This window comes from Ursus arctos, unplaced genomic scaffold (genome assembly GCF_023065955.2).
Source record: "Ursus arctos isolate Adak ecotype North America unplaced genomic scaffold, UrsArc2.0 scaffold_13, whole genome shotgun sequence".
NCBI classification, from domain to species: domain Eukaryota; kingdom Metazoa; phylum Chordata; class Mammalia; order Carnivora; family Ursidae; genus Ursus; species Ursus arctos.
This window is the reverse complement of record NW_026622797.1, coordinates 234,930-257,110: the sequence shown is the minus strand read 5'-3', so window position 1 is coordinate 257,110 and position 22,181 is coordinate 234,930. Positions and strand designations below refer to the sequence as shown.

The following is a 22,181-nucleotide window of genomic DNA, read 5'->3' as shown; positions in this document are numbered from 1 at the left end:
CTGTTGGGTGCCATGGTTGTTTCATAGAGGAAAACCTGAGGTCAGGTCTGTTGTTTATGGAAACTGAAGACTTTGCTTTATAAATGCCATTGGATCATGATAATGAGTTTTATCTGTAGATTCTAGTTTGATTGAATTAGTTTTCATTTGTGTTTCTAGTGAAAAAAAAAACTAATAAATTTCATTTATAAACTTTTGATCTAATCTCAGAACTCTTCGTACTACGTTTATTCCATGAACTAATCCTTGTAGCAGCCCAATTGAATACGGTGTAGGCTTTGTGTGTGTGGGCAGTTTCATTACATTATATTCAAGAAAGTTTTTTTTTTTTTTTTAAGATTTTATTTATTCATTTGACAGAGAGATAGCCAGCAAGAGAGGGAACACAGCAGGGGGAGTGGGAGAGGAAGAAGCAGGCTCCCATCGGAGGAGCCTGATGTGGGGCTTGATCCCAGGACTCCAGGATCACGCCCTGAGCCGAAGGCAGACGCTTAACGACTGAGCCACCCAGGCACCCCAAGAAAGTTGTTTTTAAAAGTGGATTTTTTCCTCCTTTTGGCAAGACACAGTTTTAAAAAGTGAATTTTGGGTTAGTACTAGGTTAATGCTGATTCTTTTTTTATTGAGGTATAATTGACACATTATATAAGTTTCGGGTGCTCAACATAATGATTCGATACGTGTATAGACTGTGAAAGATCACCACACAAGTCTAGTTAGCATCTGTCAGCGCCCCTAGTTACAGAGTTTTTTTTCTTGTGATGAAACTTTTAAGATTTATGCTCTTAGCAACTTTCACATACGCAGCACGGTCTTATTAACCGTGGTCTCCATGCTGTACGTCACACCTCGTGGCTTATTAATGTTATCACTGGACGTCTGTACCTTCTGACTCCTTCACCCATTTCAGGCACCCCCTGCCTCCGGTGACCACCCGTCCTCTGTATTTAGAAGCGTTTGTTTTGTTTTGTTTTTTTAAAGGTTGCACATATAAGTGAAATCATACAGTATTTGTCTTTCTTTCTCTGACTTATTTCACTTGGCATAATGCCCTCAAGGTCCATCCACGTTACCACAGATGGCAAGATTTAGAGCACTCTCTTTTTTTATGGCTGAATAATACTGCATTGTGTATATCCACCACATATTTTTAATGAACTCATCCGTTGATGGACACTGAGGGTGTGTTCATATCTTGTCTGTCGTGAGTAATGCTACCTTGAACGTGGGCTGCACGTACTCACAAGACAGTGATTTTACTTCCTTCAGATATATCCCCAGAAGTTGGGTTGCTGGACTGTAGGGCAGCTCCATTTGTAGTTTTTTGAGGAGCCTCCGCACTATTTTCCGCAGTAGGTGCACCAGTCTGCGTTCCCACCTGCAGTGCACGAGGGTTCCCCTTTCTCCACATCCTCGCCAGCACTTACCTTTTGCCTTTTTGATGCTGGCCCTTTTAAGTAAGTGTGGGAAATCAATTGGCCGTCTGTGCATGGGTTTACTTGTGAGCTCACTGCTCTGTTCCATTGACCTGTGTGTCTGTTTTTATGCTCATACCATACTGTTTTGATGACTCTAGCTTTGTAATATGGCTTGAAATCAGGGAGTGTGACAGAGCCCCCAGCTGTGTTCTCTCTCGGGACTGCTCTGGCTGTTCAGAGCCTTTGTGGTTCCATACACATTTTAGGGTTGTTTGTTCTATTTCTATGAAAAGTACCATAGGAATTTTTATAGAGATCACATTGGAGCTGTAGATTGTTTTGGATAATACGGACATTTTAACAATATTTGTTCTTCCAGCCCATGAGCATGGGGACTGTCTTTCGTTTGTTTGTGTTGTCTTAACATTCTTTCATCAGGGTTAATAGTTTTCAGAGCACAGGTCTTTCACCTCCCTGGTTAAAGTTATTCCTACCTATCTTATTCTTTTTGATGCAATTGTAAATGGGATTGTTCTCTTAGCTTCTCTGATAGTTCCTTATTAGTGTATAGAAATGCAACAGATTGGGACGCCTGGGTGATGCAGTCAGTTAAGCATCTGCCTTCAGCTCAGGTTATGACTCCAGGGTCCTGAGATCGAGTCCTGCGTCAGGCTCCCTACTCAGTGGGGAGTCTGCTGCTCCCTCTGCCTGCTACTCCCCCTGCTTGTGTTTTGTCTCTCTGACAAATAAAGAAAATCTTAAAAAAAAAAAAAATAAATCTTAAAAAAAAAGAAATACAACAGATTTCATCCTGCAACTTTATTGAATTCATTTATTAGTTCTAACCATTTTTTGGTGGAGTCTTAAGGATTTTCTGTGTAGAGTATGATGTCATTTGAAGACAGTGACAGTTTCACGTCTTCCTTTCAGTTTGGATGCCTTTTTTTTCTTTTCCTTGCCTGATTGCTGTGGCTAAGACTTCCAGTACTGTGTTGAATAAAAGCAATGATAGTGGACATCTTTCTCTTGTTCCTGATCTCAGAGGAAAAGCTCTCAGCTTTTCATCATTGAGGATGATGTTAGCTGATTGCATTGAGTATGAACAACTGAGTATGAACAACACAATTTTAAAAAGTGAGTTTTCAGTTATTAGTAGGTTAATAAAATTCTTAATACTGGGTGGTAGCCCCAGCTGCATGGCCTCCCCCACAGACTGCTGTCCTGCTACCACGGGCCTGTCTGTCCCTTGACCCTCACCTGCCTTCCTCTTCCTCCGTCCTAGTAAAACTAAACAGGAGATAGAAAGAGGAAGGGACGTGGAGGTCGTGCTGTCTCCTGCCTTGTTGGATGGTGTGGCAGCAGAACAAGCCATAGTTCAGGGTTCTCTCACTTGCTAGCTGCATGACCTTGAGCAAGTTCTTAGGAACATATAGCAGAACGTAAGTCCTCTCTTTGGTAAATACGAGGGGACTTCTTACATGCCTGTTTCCTGGATGGAGCATGGCACCGTGTGGGATGTCCTCTGTCTGTTGACATTGAGTGCATGATCCCACCCCCACCTTGTCATTGGCAGAGCCAAAGTGGGATCGTCTCTTGACACCCAGCCAGTGGTCTTTGCTATGAGAAAGGTGCCGTTTCTGGGAGGAAGGGGCCTGAGGGAAAGCGTGAGATAAAAGCGGACCCCAGCAGGAGCGTGCCTTGTTCTGTCCTCTCCCTTAGGCCCCACGCTTGCCAGTCTGGCAGATCTGAGCAGAGCGGGTACCTTCCCCGGGGCTGGAGCTTCACCAGCAGAAGTGGGGTCTGTGCCAGCCGTTACTGACAGTGGTTCGCTGGGAGGACTGTGACTGGGCAGCTCATGTTCTCCTCATGCAAAGGGCTGCTCCCAGGGTCCACCAGAGCCCCTGTGGAGAGTGTCCCAAGGAGGCTGGGGGTTTTTACCAGCAGGGGGACTGGAAGCAGATGCGATTTCAGAGACCTCTTGGCTGTCCTGGTTGATGGGGTTGGTTGTGGAGATGCCGTGAGGCAGGATGCTCCCAGGGTCTCACTCCACTCCCTCTGCTGAGGAGCAGCTCACCTGGGACTTAGCTGTGGCTTTGGTTCCAGACCCTTGTCTTCACCATAAGCTGCAGGTGAACCTAGTGTCCCTGCTCACTGGTGCTCGTGGGGAATTTTTTAAATGCCCTGTGAGGTTTGCACCCAGCATTATTTTTCTTGTCCCAACAGCTCAAATACAGCTTTAAAATGGTATACAGATTTACATTTTTATTAAAAATCCAGGCAATTGGATTATCTGTATAAAGATTATTATATAGATGCATGTTCACGTATAGACACGGAAGTTTGCTATCTATGATAAGGAATACAAGAACTCTTAATCTGCAACAGTTCTATATAAAAAAAAAGAATAATGAAGAGAAGCAGGATTACTTGTAATTAAGAAAAATACAAAGACAGCTTGCTTTCATCACGCACAGAGGGCAGTCGCATGGGTAACAGGAGACGCTGGCCCCCTCAGTGCTGAGAACATGTGCAAGGAGCTGAGCCATGTGTAGGGAGTATTACTGTCTTCCTGGCTGGAGCTGTGTCCTCTCTGAAAGCTGGTTGTGTGTTTGCTGTTTTCCTGTTCGTGTGTGTGACTGTCCGCGAGTGTGTTCTAGGGGATGCGGTCTGCCCATTGTACTTTACGTAGCTCATGGGGTCCTTTGATACTTGGCTTGTACAGCCCCTGTGAGAACACTCACGGAGATAGGGGCGTACCCAGGACGAAGGTGGGATGTCTGTACAGTTAGGAGGGAAAGTCCGCTTAACGGTGGACTGGATCACACAGCGAACAGGTAACCTGTGAAGCACCTCTCTAAGCAGCTCTGGGTAGGGGGGTTCTTGGGTTCTTACATCTGTTGAATTTAAGACGAGGTTGCAAGGGTAGAGGAATAGTCGTGTGCCATGAGGTGTCCGTGGCGTGTGGCAGGGGGAGCCCTGGGCGCCCGGGATCCCCAGTGCCTGATGTGGGCGTGCGTGTACTTGTATAGGAATGTAAAGGGAGCAGCCGCTGCCTCACTCACCCAGTGGTATTTTGTCAGATGTGGGTACATGCCCAGAGCATTTTGTAAAGTCCTCTAGAAAATAAGAGGTATTGGGGTTGTCACCCTGCTACTGCTGAGCCAAATAGCGTGCACAGCAAGCAGACCGGCGCCTGCTTGCAGAAGCCTTTGGCTCCCCCCTGCCCCACCCTGCCCCGAGCAGGGCAGTTCCTTTAAATCCCTCTTGGCACTCTTTCTGGGCAGAGCCAAAGGAACCGTCCTAGTCTCTTTGCTCATCAGTTTCTCTGCTGTGCTAGGTCCCCCTCCTGGCTGACTCCAGCCTCCTTCGAGATGGAAGGCTCCCCATGTTTAGAACATTCCTGATTTCTCTCTTCTGTGCCAAGGACTTGGGGAGCATTGTCTGAGCGTTTTCAGAGCCACCTTTTCTGATACTCATCACTGCTCATTGGAAAATGCTTGGTCATCTTTGATGGGGGGATAAAAGGAAAGAAATATGAGTTAATGGAAGGAAAATTCTATTATGAAATTGGAGCTGTACCTCATCAGAAACTGACGTGTTGTAAGCATCACATTTCATTGCCACGGTGAGGACTTTCCAGGATTTACCGGACGCACAGTTCTTGGGGCGCACGCGCGGTAGTGGTATTGGTGTGCACCGTGAGTCAGACCTTGTACCAGCACCAGCGGCACGGTGCACATGCGGGGAGCACGGTTTGGTCCATGGTGGACCAGGAGTCTCAGATGGGTGAGTCGTGTGCACAGTCCTGGAGTGTGAAGGTCAGTCAGTGTCCATGCCAGCAGCAGCTTCTGGTGGAAATATCCCCCAGAGGCCTCAGGCAAGACCTGACTTTACTGCCATCTTGCTTGTTCTGGGCACTCAGCTGCCTGAGTGGCGCCTTCACTGGGACCGTGGTTCCCACCAGCTGAACATGGCACTCACAATGAGGTTCCGTCGTCATGGCTTCTCCACACCATACTCTTTGTCCCTTTCTTGCAGGGTCTCTGTTGTATGAGTTAGAATAGCCACCCTCAACCTCCAAGACTCTAATAGTCTGTGAGTCTTCATGATCTTCTAGTGCAGCATGTAGCTTTTTAAAGCTTCCATACTTTCATCATTTAAGTTGTGGAATTGTAGAAATAATCTGGAAGATTTTACTTAAAATGGCTGTGCTGTTCATGACAGGTGCCAGGGCAGCGCCACCCTTCACCCTGGGGCTTCCTAGCGAGGCCTGTCTTTTCCACCTGGGCCTGGAGCCTGAGCCCTCTGCCCTCCCTGGGGGTTTGCTGTGCTGACGGCCCCTCCCTCTGTCTTTGTCTTCGTCTTCGTCCTCTGTCTTTAACTTGGTCTATGACTGGCTCTGTCCTCTAGTGGATAAAGTCAGATGTCCCTCCACTGAAAAACACCAAAAGCTTCTGCAGTGAACATTTCCAGCCCATCGCTTGCCCGTCTCGTTCTTCAGAGGACGCTCGCTGCAGGTTTGCTTGGTCTGCTCCGCCCTCTCGCCTTTGGCCCTCAGTAGAGTTGCGCCTACGTGGCACGAGGTCACTGAAGCAAAGGTTAGGAAATACTCAGCTGCCAGCCCCACTGGGCACAAGGTCTTGTGCTGCCTTCTCTCCCCTTTTGAGCCTGTGGCACACCATTTATTTGTCTTTGTTATGAAACGATACCTTTCCCATTCTAGACTTCTTCCAGATATACTCACTGTGCCTCACTCTGGCATGCCAGCGATGTAGCTGGGGAGTGGAGCCCAGGGCAGGCTGTTATGGTGGGGACCTCGGTGGGAAAGCTGCGTGTCCTGTGTGGGATTTTCGTGATCTTCTTCCTCTCCTAGATGAAGGCCTCGTTGGAGGAAGAGATGGTGCTTTTTCCCATTGCTTTCCAGTGCCCAGCACCCTGCTGATATGACTGGAGCCTGCTTGATTCAGCAGAGTGGTTGTGCAGGTGTGGCCCCTGTGGAGAAGCCCGCTTCGCAAAGCCCCCTCTGCCTCTGACACATCTCTCATGGAGCTCCCAGCAGAGCTGAAGAGGCAGCTGTGGTGTGTGGTCTGCCCTGGGCCGTCCCCTTCAGGTAACTGATGACTTGTAACTTAACCGCTATGGCTCATAGTCTCTGGTGGGCAAGCCAGAGTCATGGAAGCCGCAGCTCCTGTGCACACGTGGGCATGGGTGATTGTGGAATGGTTTGGGATTTATGTGATTAGCTCCTGGCTTGAAAAGCAAAGCTAGGACCCTACAACTTACGGCATCAAAGCACGGAAGTAGAAGGCAGAGCAGAAGTGGCAGAGAAGGAGGACGCAGGAGAGAGGGCTCTGGGCCCGTCCTGTTTTCTGCCTTGCCTGCTGGGAAGGCAAACACCATACCATCTCCTATCTCCCGCAGCTCCTACTTGCTGCCTTGTTCATGTGGAGTTGAATGCCTATATTTGTTTTTGTGAAGCTCTTCACACTTTGCGGCCATTTGGATTTTCTGAGACCAAAATATGGTAAGCCGAAGCTAACAGGAGACTTCCTTCTCGATGTTTACATCTGAACAAAGAGACAGGGATTCAGATTGAACATCAGGACTCGCCAAGAGTGACAGGCCAAAGAGATGTCCGCACTCGTCTTCTTCCTGGCCTTCTACACTGTTCTTGCTATATGAGGTCTTCGTCAGTCATTCTTGGCTCATCTTGTACAGGAGAGATTTGTTTCTACAACTAAACTGTAGGCTCTGGAGGGCTGGGACTGTATCTTATTCTTGTTTGTAATGCCCGGTAGCTAGCTTAAAGCAGTGCCCAGTAAACGCTTGGTGAAGTGCCTCCTGGCAGCGAGGCCAGGTTTTGTGGAGCAGATCTACAGTGTGTAACTTTATCTGTGCGTTTCCTGAATGTTCATGTGAGGCCAAGTCATCTTGCTGGAGCACTGTCTGATGTCTAACCGGCAGAATATGAAGAAAGTAATACGGCATTTTAGCATCTCTTCAGGCGGTTTTCAGAGTCCAAGTTGGATCTTGGACTTCATCCTTTGATCTTGTTCCTTACTCTCAAATAACGTCCATCTGAAAAACGTTTGCAAGCAATGTTTTAAATGATAGCAGGTGCCAGACCACGAACCCACAGAGGAAAGAATCCCTGTAGACGAGGGCCTTAATGTGTCCATTTATGAAATGCAGGCCTCCTCGGAGGGAGCCTAGGTCAGGGACCTGCTGGCGGACCTGGGAGGGAGAGGTGGGTGGGCCACGAAGGCAGGGAAACACGCATGCTCGCGCCCCCATCAGAACCACAGAGCGTCTCCCTGTGTAGTTCCCGAACACCTTCTGTGCTCCCCGTTTGCTGGAGTGACTGTGACAGACTCGGCAGTACTGCCCAGAAGTAAAATGGGGACTGATAAGTCCGAGGGCCTGTTTCTAGCAAAGGAGCAGGAGATTCCTCGCTTTGGTAATGGTGATGACCCATCTCTGGGAAGAATGTAGCTTAAATCATTTAAGGAAAAATAAGTAAATAAACAAAGCGTAGGTTCAGTGGAGTGCCACCGTTTGGTGACATGTTAAGAGCGGAGATTGTTAAGATAAAATAAAGCCTCTCCACGACTGTTAGGGAGTGGCACTAAATTACTTTTGTTGGGGAAGAGGTTCTTACCTGCTGAAGGTGAGGTACACTCACCGGATGAGACCTGTGGTCTGATGGGCGCGTTGTGGCCGGTGGGAGCCGGCTGCATTCTCACACGTAGGGGCTGCAGTTTCTCTGAGAGGCTGATGAGCCCCCACTCACCCGGCTTCTTACCAGAGCCAGCACTTGCCTTAAAATAGAGGGTTTTTGTGGACTTGGAAAGGGGAGGTTAGGAGTGGTGTCTGCCTGGTGGTGATCTGTGCTCCATGTGACCGGTGGTACTGGGCAGGGTATGGGGGGCAGAGGTGCACACACCTGCTTGTGCGTGCTCCTGGCCACCTGCACCTGTTTGGAAGCCCACTCACCATTCCCCAGAGAGGAGTGCGGGTGCCTGGCTGGGGCTCCAAGAGCCAGGGTGCTTGCGGCTTCTTCCCAGAAGCACCTCGGCCTGGGACCGAAGCTGGAGTACGAGCTTGCCGAAAGGTAAACGACCAGGGTGAGGAGTATCCTCGAATTGCAGGCTCTTGAAAAAACATTTTACACCCACAGGTAACTCATGAAACTGAGTGCATAAAGTGAACAGTGTTGCCGGGCCTCTCGTGGGGCAGGTTGCTGCAGATATGTGTCGGAGCACAGAGGTCACACAGGTCATTGGCTTCCCGCGACCCCCGTGAGCGAACGCACGACCCTGACTGTTCTTGTCACCTAGATCGGGAGAGTATCCAGAGCTGGACTGTAAACGTGGACTAAGCCCCTGTGAAGTTTGTTGCGTTGACAATTCTGAATTAAGCAGGAATTGTTTTTTAGGTTATAGAGAAGCTGTAAAGCTCACCAGTAGAAATTTAAAGTCAGTCTGTGCCATCGACTCTCCAGATCACGTCTGTATCTTGCCAGCGAAACCTGAAATGCACTCTCACTCTGCCGAAAGCTCACACCCAGCCTTAGCCAGCCTCGGCCCTTAGGCCAGATCTGGCTCATCACCTATTTTTGAATGACCTGTGAGCTCAGAACAAGGTTTACATTTTTAATTGGTTAGGAGAAAAATCAGAGAAGAGTCTTATTTCGTGACATGTGGAAATGATATGAAATTCAGATTTCAGTGTCCCAAAGTAAAGTTCACACCATGACAGCAGAGTTGAGAGCTGTGACAGATACCGTAACGCCCCCAGAAGTATGTCGCTCTGGCCCTTTGCAGAAAAGCCTGCTGGCCCCCTGGCATAAATGAGCAGGCAGGTCTGCAGGCTTTTCTGTGAGAAGGAAAGTCACTGGACAGTGCATTTCTTAAGGACAGAGACCATTCCACTAGTCTTTGTGCTGAGCCTCGAACACACTCAGAAGTAAGGACGGTAGTAATACCTTGCAAAAATAGGGCAGTTTGGTTTTGTTTGTTTGTTTTTTAGAGAAATTAAGAGGGCTTCATAAATATTGTACAGTTAATTTTATATCATTCCATTGAGGGAAACAAAAGTCCTGTCTTGTTATGTTGTTAGAGAAATGAAGACAAAGATTGGTGTCTTGGCTGAGGCCCCTTGAAGGGGTTGGTGAGGATGCACACTGCTCTGGAGTCCAGCCCACCCGTGATGAAGTCTGGATTTGGGGTCTGGCAAGGGGTGTCAGCGATGGTGGCTTGTTCCTTGTTGGACCCTCCGTGTTGCCTGCTGGGTGCTGTACGAATGTCAAATGCTCGGTACGTTTTAATACTGAAGATAATGTCTGCTGGAGCCGGAACGAATGGGACCTTGGAGGTGGTGCAGGCAGGCTCCAGCAACAGGCTCGGTCCGAGGGTGGTTTGCCCGAAGTCGGCGCACCAGTGCGTGCTGCGGCCACGTTGAGAAAGCCGGAGCTCCGAGAGACACCAGTTGTTGTCATGCTTTGTATCTTCTCCCCAGACGGCCTCCCACATGAAGAGCAGACACCGCGTGTTTAAAGCAAATGTAGAAATCTTCCTTTAAAAGATCTTTAGTCAATATTGCCCTGCTGGTGAACCATCACTTTCCAAATCAAACACTTGAAATTCCGGTGATAAAATAAAAATGCTTCAAGGACATACTGAGATCACATTTGTTATAGCACATGAAAATGAAGCCCACGGAACAATGCTTTACTGCTCAAACCACTAAAACAGCCAGAGAAGCACAGCATTGTGTAAATGTGTGTTAAAAGAGATATTTAGAAAAAATGCTTTTATTATTAGGCACTCAAAAAGTTGATGAATGAATGAATAGAAGTAGAATCTTTTGAAACTTAGTAGACTTTTAAGGTTGATCTGTGAGCACAGAAGATGAAGACTCCCCGGACGGATTAAATCAGATAAACGTGTCAAGGAAAACAGGTGGCAGACCTGGTCTGATCCTCCGTCTTACCTGTGTGCACACGTAGGACTTTGACATGCTCTTCCCCAGTGTGGGCAGGCAGAAGGTCATTGTGTGCCTGGGAGAAAGAGAGGATGCTCTCAGGGCCCCAGCTGCCCCTCTCAAATCTGGCAACTGATGCCAGTGTCACTTCCTGTGCCTGTGACCCCGTGGTCATGGTTACACGCGTCACACTGTGTTTCCCCGGTGCGCAGTTCGGCGGATATGAGCTCCAGCGAGCAGGCACATTTGTGGAGGAACAGGAGAGGGCTCTTGTGACACTGGCGAGTTGTAGGCGACTGCCTGGCCTGGGCACAACCCTGGTGCCTTTCTTGCGCTTCTGTCCCTCGCGCTTACGTGAGCCCCGAGGGAAGAAGTCCTCGGTGCCTGCAGCCACCCCTGAGTGGTTCTGGGAACAGCGTTCCGTGAAGACACGTTGGTCTCACTAAGGACAGCAGCTGGGCTTCCTCATGGAAGTTCTCAGGGGAGCTCTCTGACCCCGCAATGAGCCGTGTGCCCTGCCAGATGCCTTTGAGGAAGAGAGCTGCCTGAGTCATCTGCAGAGTCGAGGCATAGAGTACGGCAGCCCAGACCTGGGCCACTGCCGCCTCCGTCAGTGAGGCTGCTTGGTGCACAGCCTTGCTCGTCTGCCCGTGTAGCGTCAGCGCAGGCAGGCCACAGCAGCAACATCGGCATTGTGAGGCCTCAGTATGGAGCCTGGGGGCTGCCCGTGGGTCTACACAGACGCTCAGGCCAGCAGCACCCAGAGGAGGCTCCTGTGTGTGCGTTCGGGTACCATTCACAGCTGTGGAGCTTCAGAATCAAAAAACTGTGCAGAGTTGGGCCTCAGTCCCCCTCCCTTTGTCCTCTGCTCTCCCTACTTCATCCTGATCACACGGTCGCTGCCCTTCTCCCTGTGAACCCGTCCCTGGGACTTGGGAACTGGCCTCTGGCCTCTGGCCTCACCCTGCAGGTCTCTTGCACCCAGGGCAGAGGCGAAGGACTGATGCTCAGAGGTTTCACACTGGGCCATGGCCTCACTGCCTCCTCCATAAACCATCCACAGAGGGATTCCTTTCCCTGCTGGAAGGGCCTGCACTTGCTCCTCGATACCCACACGTGGCAGTCGCCTGTGTGCCAGGGGACGCCTCACCAGTGTTAGCAGATCTGCTTCAGGGCCTGTCCCCTTCTTCACTGTGTGAGCATTCCTTGTCCTCTGCGTGAGCATGCCTGCCCCTCTCCTGGGGTTCGTGCTCCTCGGGACCCGACACTCGGCCTCCCTCACCCTGTGTCTTCTCTAGTACCTGCACTTTCTGGCAACTTAGCAGGTACTCAGCTGGCGGAGGTTTTTGTTTTTTTTTATTTTTTTTATTATATTATGTTAGTCACCATACAGTACATCCCTGGTTTCTGACGTAAAGTTCGATGATTCATTAGTTGCGTATAACACCCAGTGCACCATGCAATACGTGCCCTCCTTACTACCCATCACCAGTCTATCCCATTCCCCCATCCCCCTCCCCTCTGAGGCCCTCAGTTTGTTTCTCAGAGTCCATAGTCTCTCATGTTTCATTCCCCCTTCTGATTACCCGCCTTTCTTTATCCCTTTCTTCTCCTACCGATCTTCCTAGTTCTTATGTTCCATAGATGAGAGAAATCATATGATAATTGTCTTTCTCTGCTTGACTTATTTCCCTTAGCATTATCTCCTCCAGTGCCGTCCATGTTGCAGCAAATGTTGAGGACTCGTTCTTTCTGATAGCTGAGTAATATTCCATTGTATATATGGACCACAACTTCTTAATCCAGTCCTCCTTCCAGTCATGTTGAAGGGCATCTCGTTTCCTTCCACAATTTGGCTATTGTGGACAATGCTGCTATGAACATTGGGGTGCATATGGCCCTTCTCTTCACTACGTCTGTATCTTTGGGGTAAATACCCAGTAGTGCAATGGCTGGGTCATAGGGTAGCTCAATTTTTAACTTTTTAAGGGACCTCCACACTGTTTTCCAGAGTGGCTGTACCAACTTGCAGTCCCACCAACAATGTAGGAGGGATCCCCTTTCTCCACATCCTCTCCAGGAATTGTTGTTTCTTGCCTTGTCTATTTTTGCCATTCTAACTGGTGTAAGGTGGTATCTTAGTGTGGTTTTGATTTGAATTTCCCTGATAGCTAATGATTTTGAACACTTTTTCATGTGTCTGTTAGCCATTTGTATGTCTTCATTGGAAAAGTGTCTGTTCATATCTTCTGCCCATTTTATGATTTATTTGTTTCTCGCGTATTGAGTTTGAGAAGTTCTTTGTAGATCTTGGATACCAGTCTTTTATCTGTAGCATCATCTGCAAATATCTTCTCCCATTCCGTGGGCTGCCTCTTAGTTTTTTTGACTGTTTCCTTGGCTGTGCAGAAGCTTTTTATCTTGAGGAAGTCCCACAAGTTCATTTTATCTTTTGTTTCTCTTGCCGTTGGAGACATGTCATGAAAAAGGTTGCTTCGGCCAATGTCATAGAGGTTGCTGCCTATGTTCTCCTCTAGGATTTTGATGGATTCCTGTCTCCCATCGAGGTCTTTCATCCATTTGGAGTTTATCTTTGTGTATGGTGTGAGAGAGTGGTCAAGTTTCATTCTTCTGCATGTAGCTGTCCAATTTTCCCAGCACCATTTGTTGAAGAGACTGTCTTTTTCCCACCGGCTGTGTTTTCCTGCTTTATCAAATATTAGTTGCCCAAAGAGCCGAGGGTCCATTTCTGGGTTCTCTATTCTGTTCCATTGGTCTATGTGTCTGTTTTTGTGCCAGTACCATGCTGTCTTTGTGATCACAGCTTTGTAGTACAGCTCGAAATCCGGCATTGTGATGCCCCCAGCTTTGTCTTTCCTTTTCAACAGTTCCTTGGCGATTCGGGGCCTTTTCTGGTTCCATACAAATTTAAGGACTATTTGTTCCAGTTCTTTGAAAAATGTCCTCGGTATTTTGATCGGGATAGCACTGAAAGTGTAGATTGCTCTGGGTAGCATGGACATTTTAACTATGTTAATTCTTCCGATCCATGAGCATGGAATATCTTTCCATCTTTTTGTGTCTTCCTCAATGTCTTTCAAGAGTGATTTATAGTTTCTAGAATATAGGTCCTTTACGTCTCTGGTTAAGTTAATTCCAAGGTAACGTATGGCTTTTGGTGCTATTGTAAATAGGATGGATTCCCTAGTTTGTCTTTCTTCAGTCTCATTATTCGTGTAGAGAAATGCAACTGATTTCTGAGCATTGATTTTGTATCCCGCCACATTACTGAATTGCTCTATAACTTCTAGTAGTTTGGGGGTTCATTCTTTTGGGTTTTCCATATAGAGTATCATGTCATGTCTGAAGAGAGACATTTTGACTTCTTCTTTGCCGATTTGGATACCTTTTATCCCTTTTTGTCGTCTGATTGCTGTTGCAAGGACGTCTAGTACTATGTTGAATAATAGTGGCGAGAGTGGGCATCCTTGTCGTGTTCCTGATCTTAAGGGAAAGGCTTCCAGCTTTTCCCCGTTGAGAATGATATTTGCTGTAGGCTTTTCATAGATGTTTTTTATGAGATTGAGGAATGTACCCTCTATCCCTACACTCTGAAGGGTTTTAATCAGGAAAGGATGCAGTATTTTGTCAAATGCTTTTTCTGCATCTATTGAGAGAATCATATGATTTCTGAATTTTTCTTTCTGGATAAAATCTAAGACCCTGATCGATTTGCGAATGTTGAACCACCCTTGCATCCCAGGGATGAATCCCACTTGGTCATGATGGATAATCCTTTTAATGTACTGTTGGATTCTATTAGCCAGGATCTTGTTGAGGATTTTGGCGTCCATATTCATTAGGGAAATCAGTCTGTAGTTCTCCTTTTTGATGGGGTCTTTGCCTGGTTTGGGGATCAAGGTAATATTGGCCTCATAGAATGAGTTTGGTAGCTTTCCTTCTGTTTCTATTTTTTGAAATAGCTTAGGAGAATAGGTATTATTTCTTCTTTGACTGTTTGGTAGAATTCCCCAGGAAAACCATCCGGGCCTGGAGTTTTGTTATTTGGAAGGTTGTTTATGACTGACTCAATTTCTTCATAATTAATTGGCCTGTTTAAAAAATCAATTTCTTCCTGTTTCAGTCTTGGTAGTTTATAGGTTTCCAGGAAGGCCTCCATCTCTTCCAGATTGCTTAATTTTTTGGCATAAAGCTGTTGATAAAAGTTTCTAATAATCCTTCCAATTTCATTGGTGTTGGTTGTGACCTCTCCTTTTTCATTCATAATTTTATTAATTTGGGTCCTTTCTCTATTCTTTTGGATAAGTCTTGCCAGTGGTCTGTCAATTTTTTTAATTCTCTCAAAGAACCAGCTTCTAGTTCTGTTGATCTGCTCTACTGTGCTCCTGGTTTCTAATTCATTGATTTCTGTTCTAATCTTGGTCAACTGCTTCCTCGTGCGTGGATTAGGCCTGTCCCTCTGTTGCTGTTCCAGCTTCTTGAGGTGAGAATATAAAAACTGCATTTTAGATTTTTCTATTCTTTTGAGTGAGGCTTGGATGGCTATGTATTTTCCCCTTAGGACTGCCTTTGCAGTATCCCATAGGTTTCGGACCATTGTATTTTCATTCTTGTTGGTCTCCATAAATTGTTTAAATTGATTTTTGATTTTCTGGTTTATCGAGTCATTCCTGAGCAGGATGGTTCTTAGTCTCCAATTGTTTGAGTTTCTTCCAAATTTTTCCTTGTGGTTGAGTTCCAATTTCAGAGCGTTGTGGTCTGAGAATATGCAGGGAATAATTTCAGTCTTTTGGTGTTGGTTGAGACCTGTTTTGTGACCCAGAACATGGTTTATTCTTGAGAATGTTCCATGGGCATTAGAATAGAATGAGTATTCTTTGGTTCTGGGGTGTAGTGTTCTATATATATATATGAGGTCCAACTCGTCGAGTATGGCATTCAAAGCCCTTGTTTCTTTGTCGATTTTTTGCATGGGTGTTCTGTCTATTTCTGATAGTGGAGTGTTGAGGTCCCCTACTATTAACGTATTTTTTTCTATATGTCTCTTTATTCTGGTTAAGAGTTGGCTTGTGTATCTTGCTGTTCCCCTGTTGGGGGCATATATATTTATAATTGTCATATCCACTTATTGGATAAATCCTTTAAGAATAATATAGTGCCCTTCTGTGTCTCTAACTATAGTCTTTAGTTTAAAATCCAATCTGTCTGATACGAGAATTGCTACCCCAGCTTTCTTTTGAGGTCCATTGGCGTGCAAGATGGTACTCCATCCCTTCACTGTCAGTCTGAATGTATCTTTGGGTTCAAAATGAGTTTCTTGTAGACAGCAAATGGGTGGGTCATGTCTTTTTATCCCATCTGCAACCCTGTGGTGTTTTATGGGAGCATTTAGGCCATTTACATTGAGACTGATTATTGAGAGAGATGATTTTAATGAAGCCATGTTGCCAGTAAAGTCTTTGTTTCTATCGGTTGTGACTTTCTGTTCTGTATCACTCTTGGGGCCTTTTTACCTTTATAGAACCCCCCTTAATATCTCCTGTAGGGCTGGTTTTGTGGTTACGAAATTGGTCAGTGACTGGCGATTCTGGAAGGTCTTTTATCTCTCCATCAATTCTGAATGACAGCCTTGCTGGATAAAGGGTCTTTGGCTGCATGTTTTTCTCTGAAAGAGCTTTAAAAATGGCTCCCCAACCCTTTCTCTCATTCCAGGTCTGTGTAGACAGGTCTGACGTAATCCTGATACCTTTGCCTTGGTATGTGAGAAATTTCTTTGCCCTGGCTGCTTTCAATACTGTATCCTTGGATCTAAAATTTGCGAAATGCACTATGACGTGACGTGGTGTAGGTCTGTCATGGTTGAGCTTGGGAGGGGTCCTCTCTGCCTCTTGGAAACGGATGTTTGTTTCCCTTGCTAGATTAGGGAAGTTTTCAGCTACAACTTGTTCAAATATCTCTTCTAGACCTCTGTTTTTCTCCACCCCCTCGGGGATGCTGATGATTCTGACATTGGAACGTTTCATTGAGTCAGTAATCTCCCGTAACCTATATTCCTGAGCATGGATTTTTTTGAGTCCAGATTCTATTTTAGCTTTTTCTTCTACTAACCCATCTTCCAATTCGCTGATATGTTCTTCTGCCTCATTCACCCTGGCTGTCAGACCCTCTAGTTTTGACTGCATTTGGCTCATAGAATTTTTAATTTCTGCCAGGTTCGCCTCCATTTCCGCCCTTAGAGATTCTATATTCTCATTAACATTTTTGTTAATACTTTTTTCAAGTCTACACATCATCTTGACCATTGTTACTCTGAATTCCGTTTCTGATAATTTGGTTATATCCATATCCATTAGTTCTGTGGCAGAGGCCACAGACTCATTTTCTTTTCTTTGCTGGGGGGGATTTTTCCTTCTCGTCATTCTGATGAGGAGAGGTTGCGGGGTTGTCCAGAGCCCAAATTATTGACCGGGACCCAGGCCGTGCACCCTTGTTTTATAGGGATCTTAGTGATGTGGGGTTCTTGATTTTTCAGCCTGCCTTCTGGGGGTGGGGCCTGCTGCGCCGATACTCAGGCAACCCTGTTTGGGTAGAGTCTCTGTGTCCCCTGCGAGGGGGGATGGGGATGGTCACCCTGTGAGCCTGTGTTTCCAGGCGTTTGTTCTCTGGCGGCTTTTTCCTGGTGGTTTGCTGTGCCTCTTCTGAGAGTCAGAGCAGCAGCGGCCGAATCTCAGCCTCTATCTCAGAACAGAGGGATTGTGGACCGTTCTCCACTGATGTTCTGGCCACTGTTACTGTTGGTGCTGCTCAACCCTGCAGCATCCTTGGATGTGTGCCCCACACCCGGTGTCCCAGCCCTCACTTCCAGGGCCGGCGTGTCTCTGTCCTTCGTGTTTCTAACACCACCAGCCGCTCCCGGATCTCCCGGTCTCAGTCTGGTTCCAGTGAGCGCACCGGAGCTCCGTTTCAGTCTGGTCGCACGTGTTCCCCCGGCTCACGGTCTCAGTCTGCTCTCCCGCGAGTCCACCTGCTCCCCCGTGCAGGTGGCTACCGCTTCCCGGTGCCCAAATGCGGCGGCTCCCTTCCCCTTCCCTTTATCTTCCAATATCCGTGCGTGGTTTCACGGCTCCCCGCTTCGTACCTCAATACTCAGCGCTAGAGATGTTCATTTGTAGAGATCCAGATGTATCTTCCTGCGTCTTAGGCTGATTCCATGAATGTTCAGGCTGGTCTGGTACCTATCCACCTGGACTCAGGGGACTGGCTGAAAAAGGGGTCCCCTACTCCTCCACCATCTTAACTCCTCAGTGAGGACTCCATTTTGATCAGCTAGCGGATTTTTTTATAACTTTTATGGAACCTTTGTGCATTGTTGGTACTCAGATTTTGATTTGCTTAATACTTTTATCAGTCACTGTATTTATGTTTAGGCTAGAGTGCTTGTAGAAGTATTTTGTCTTCGGGGTGCCTGGGTGGCTCAGTCGTTAAGCGTCTGCCTTCGGCTCAGGGTGTGATCCCAGGGTCCTGGGATCGAGCCCTACATCAGGCTCCTCCGCTGGGAGCCCGGTTCTTCCTCTCCCACTCCCCCTGCTTGTGTTCTCTCTCTCTGTCAAATAAATAAAATCTTTAAAAAAAAAAGTATTTTGTCTTCATGAATCAGAATGTTCAAATAAAATTTATTTTTCTGTAGCAGAAACAAATCTAAGGATATAATTTCCATCTAACCTTTGTTTTTCAAAACCCATACTCAGGTTGGCAGAAATGTACCCAGGGTTGAGGGGGATGGATGTCTCTGAGATGTCCTTGTCCTGCTGTCTGTACTCTGGATCACAGTACCGGCCCACAGGACATGGGTGCCCTGTAGAGCTCATGCACTGCTGTGGGCGCGGGGGGCAGTCTGTGCCCCTCCTCTTCCTGACCTATGGGTCCTGTCTCCTCGCTCTTGCTCTGACACTTCATGCCTGTGGCAAATCTGAGCCTCTAAAGCTCTCCCGGGGGCCAGACTTTTGAAAGGCAGAAGCCGGAACTTGATTTTACTCTCTGTTGCTCCCATGTATTGATTGTAGGATGTCTTAGGTGACTAGAGGTCCAGGCAGTAAGGGGAAGAATGGTGCAGTTGTGACTAATAGTTCAAATATTATCTCGCTGTGTTTCTTACAAAGATTAGTCTTTTATCATTCTTTTAAATCTGGTTCTTTCTGTAATTTTACACTTTTGAGTAGAATTGTATAATCTCGTGGTGGTTGTGGGTTGACTGGGTGGACGTGTTGCCATGATGTGTGATGATATAGGAGGGGAGACCAGTGGGGGTTTAACTGAGCCCATCTTTGGAGCCGTAGGATGGTGTGGGATGCCCCGTGGGCTCTGTGGCTCAGACTGGAGAGGGGATGGGGCAGGGAGAGTGGTGAGCGGTGTGCTTGCCCACGGCAGCAGGAGGCCACACGCCACAGGATGCTCACGTGCTGTGCAGTTCCCATCGTGGTTTCCTCAGGTACCTGAACTTGTTTCCGGTCTTCACGACTTTACACTTGGCTGTGCTTTCTCTTCTCTCTGCTCTTGGGTCCTTTCTGTAAGCCCTCAGAAGACACAGAGAAGTTGTTTTTCTTGTTTGTTGTGTGTGATCGTCAGTTCTGAACCTCAGGGGCATGTCGGGAGGGCAGCTGGAGCTTCGAGCCCCCAGCCCTGCTGACCCCCGCACTTCTGGGATAGCACCGCAGCTCAGTTGGGTGGAGAGCATCTTTTTGTGCATGTCGCGTCTAGTGTGGACATTTTAGGGATGTGTCCAGGGTGCTGCTGGCAGCCAGACCCTGTGCACAAGAGCGCTGGGGCACTGAGCACCTGCTGTCTTGTTCCTCTGTGCAGGCGTCTGTCCACGTCCGAAGAGCACCTCTCACACAGTGATGTGACACGAACGAGGCACTGGGTCTGAATGTGCTCGATGTCTCAAGGCAGGTGCCGTGGAAGGGTTGGCCCTGCTGTTGTCACTGGCACAGTGTTGGTTCTTCCCATCCCTGCCCCTGTGCGTTAGGAGAAACATACGGTCTTGACTTTTCATTATTTGTTTACATGTAAATTCAACAACTATTTTTATTTTTTATTTATTGGCCTGTAACTGACATACAATGTTGTGTTAGATTCAACAAGTGTTTTCAAAGTCCCTGCCGTATGCGCAGTGAGGGGCCTCGGTGACAGGTGTCACCACACACAGTGAGCAGCCTGGCACGTTGAACCTCTGCTGGGTTCTCGGAGGCTCCCATGTGGGTCAGGCAGACCTGCTGTGCTGTTCCTCCACTTTGCAGGGCCCGCCAACTGTCCCGACTCAGGAGGGCCGAGGAACAGCCGGGCGTGAGTGGATCCCAGCCCTGCCCGTCAAGGTCCACGCAGTGTCCTTGAGGGTTACTTTGTACGATTGTGCCTCACTACAACCAGGGGACCTTACCAGTGAGCGGGACCTTCAGCGTAGAGCCTCTGAAACCTGACCTGCAAGTTCTTGTTGTTCTGTCTAATAGTGCTGTCCTCCACCCAGGTGGGATTCCACGTGCTCATCGGACAGTCGCCCTGGAGCCACGCTCTCTTAAGCTGAGTTTAGGTTGGCTCAGGGGCTGCAGCTTGCCAAGAATGGTAGTTTTGTTCCATTTAAATGTCATTTTGCATAATTGCTGATAAGCCCCAGTTAATGGACATTCCTTGGCGAAGGAACACCACCAGTCGAGCCGTTTACTCTTCATTATTTCCTGTGAAGCTTTGGAACGTTGGACCTGGTTTTTCCAGTTTCTGGTCCCCATCAGACGCTCCATCACCTGGGCAGGAATCTTGCAAGGCTCGGCTCCTCCTCGTCTTTACTCCAAAGCACCTGACTATTTCTAAAATATGGGTTGCTTGTCTTTATAAATTTTATTTGTAATGCCTCACCTGTTAGCCACATGGAACTCACCCATGCTTGTGGATGACTGCTAGCCTGGAGCCAGGCCCAGCCGTCTGGCCATGCTGACCGGGGCTCCCTGGGTGTCCCCTCAGCGCCTCTTCTTGAGGAAGAGGAACAGCTGCCGTGGGATTTCTCTTGCTGGAAGATGACCTCAGAGCTTGATGTTAGGCCTACAGCCTGTGACCACGCTCTGCTCTCCCCTTGTTCTTTTCTGTGTTCACTGAGTGACAGGGGAGTGATCTTGGTCGTCGAGCTTCCACAGGCCCCAGTCTCTCCACTCTGTCTTCCGTGCATCTTCAGCCTCTTCCTTAATAGACTTGTCGAGGAGGAATGGTATGGTCTGTTCTCTGAAAACCGTACATTATAATTAGAAAAGTAAACTCACAAGGCAGACATGGCTGAGAAATACTATTTTCTGTCTCCCAGACGTGGAGAAGCACAGGGAAGCACCGCGGACGTGCCAGTTGCTCCTGACGTGAGCCCATCGCTAGGATTGCATGTGGCAGTGCCAGATCCGCGTGAACTAGCCAAGGGACTCAGGCTCGAGCACCACCTCTGCCTGTGCCTCCGTGTGCCGTGTGTCCTTTAATCTCCCGGGGTTTTCTACCCTTGCTTATATTTAGAGCCAGGAAGGGCAGGGGCGCCTGGGTGGCTCAGTCAGTTGGGTGTCTGACTCTTGATTTTGTCTCAGGTTGTGGTCTTGGGGTCATGAGCTCGAGCCCTGCGTTGGGCTCCACACTGAGTGTGGAGTCTGCTTGGAATTCTCTGTCTCCCTCTGCCCCTGCCTCCCTTCCAAAAAAACACCAGAGAGGAGAGAGAGAGCACGCATGGTGGAGGCGGGGTTGGGGGTGGGAGAAGAAAGCTGTGTTTAGGAAACTGGATTAATGCCCATACAGCTTCTTAAACAAAAAGTGCCCTAAAGCACTGGTGGTGTCACCCCGTCCTGTGACCCCAGGGCCACGTAACTGGGCTTGAGGCCAGAGTCTTGTGTTGGTTCTTGCACCTGCTTTGACATGGTTACATGTTCACTTCTCCGGGGTGGGGCAGTGAAGGGGTAAGTTACTTGGAAGCTGGGAGGTGGGGCCCAGCATGACCAGTGTAGCTCACCTGAGCCTAAAGGAGAAAGTCAATATATTGAGGAAGTGGGGTAAACCGGTGGGGCCCCCAGGGGCTCTGTTTCAGCCACTCACTTTGCCCGAGGTGGGACACATTTCCTCGCTGGCACCACCAGGACCTGACAGGTCCCGACTGTCACTGACAGGGCCACGGGGGACGGTGTTCGTAGCTGAGGCTTTGTTTCCACTTAAAAAATGCCCAGCTCTAAGTTCAGCACATTGTAATGTCATTTGGGGTTGGGTATTTTTCCAGAGCAAACGTTCTGGTTGCCATCCCTCAGTGCGTAGTGACGTGCACTGCTGCCCGAGTCGTCTCCGGGAGGAACTGCAGATAGCACCGTTCTACCTTCCATTTCCTCTGTCCTCACGGCGCATCATGACTTAGTATTTCAAGCTGTTAGAGAGCTTTGCTTTTGAAGGCCTTTTGGAGGACATGAGTAGGTCATGTTCTGGTGTCAAATCTGTCTTTATTCCATTACACTTCACTTCCTTGAGGGCAGGGCCTACACGTCTGCAGTGTGTGTGCAGCTCGTTAGTCCCGGTGATCCCCTGGCACCACGTGAGACCACTGGGACCCGCAGAAGGTACGTGATGGCTCACAGTCCCTTGGCTGGGATGGGGGACTCCCAGCTTCGGCTCTTCCTGCAGCAGCTGTGGTACCTGGGCCACTCCTGAGCTGCGGTTAAGGTGTTAGTGTGGAGCCTGTCCTTGGTGGGGCCATTG

General features: G+C 48.1%; 1 protein-coding gene across 13 annotated transcripts in view; it reads left to right on the top strand.

The window, feature by feature from the left end:
- FAM120B (family with sequence similarity 120B) overlaps positions 1 to 22,181 on the top strand; it is a 105,378-nt gene that overhangs the window by 41,740 nt on the left and 41,457 nt on the right. The window contains exon 7 of one of the 13 annotated variants that reach the window (XR_008958892.1): positions 6,292 to 6,528. The exons of the other annotated variants lie outside the window; for them this stretch is intronic. The gene's annotated coding sequence lies outside the window, so the exon portion shown is untranslated. The remainder of the gene's footprint in view (positions 1 to 6,291; positions 6,529 to 22,181) is intronic. 13 annotated transcript variants of the gene reach the window in all.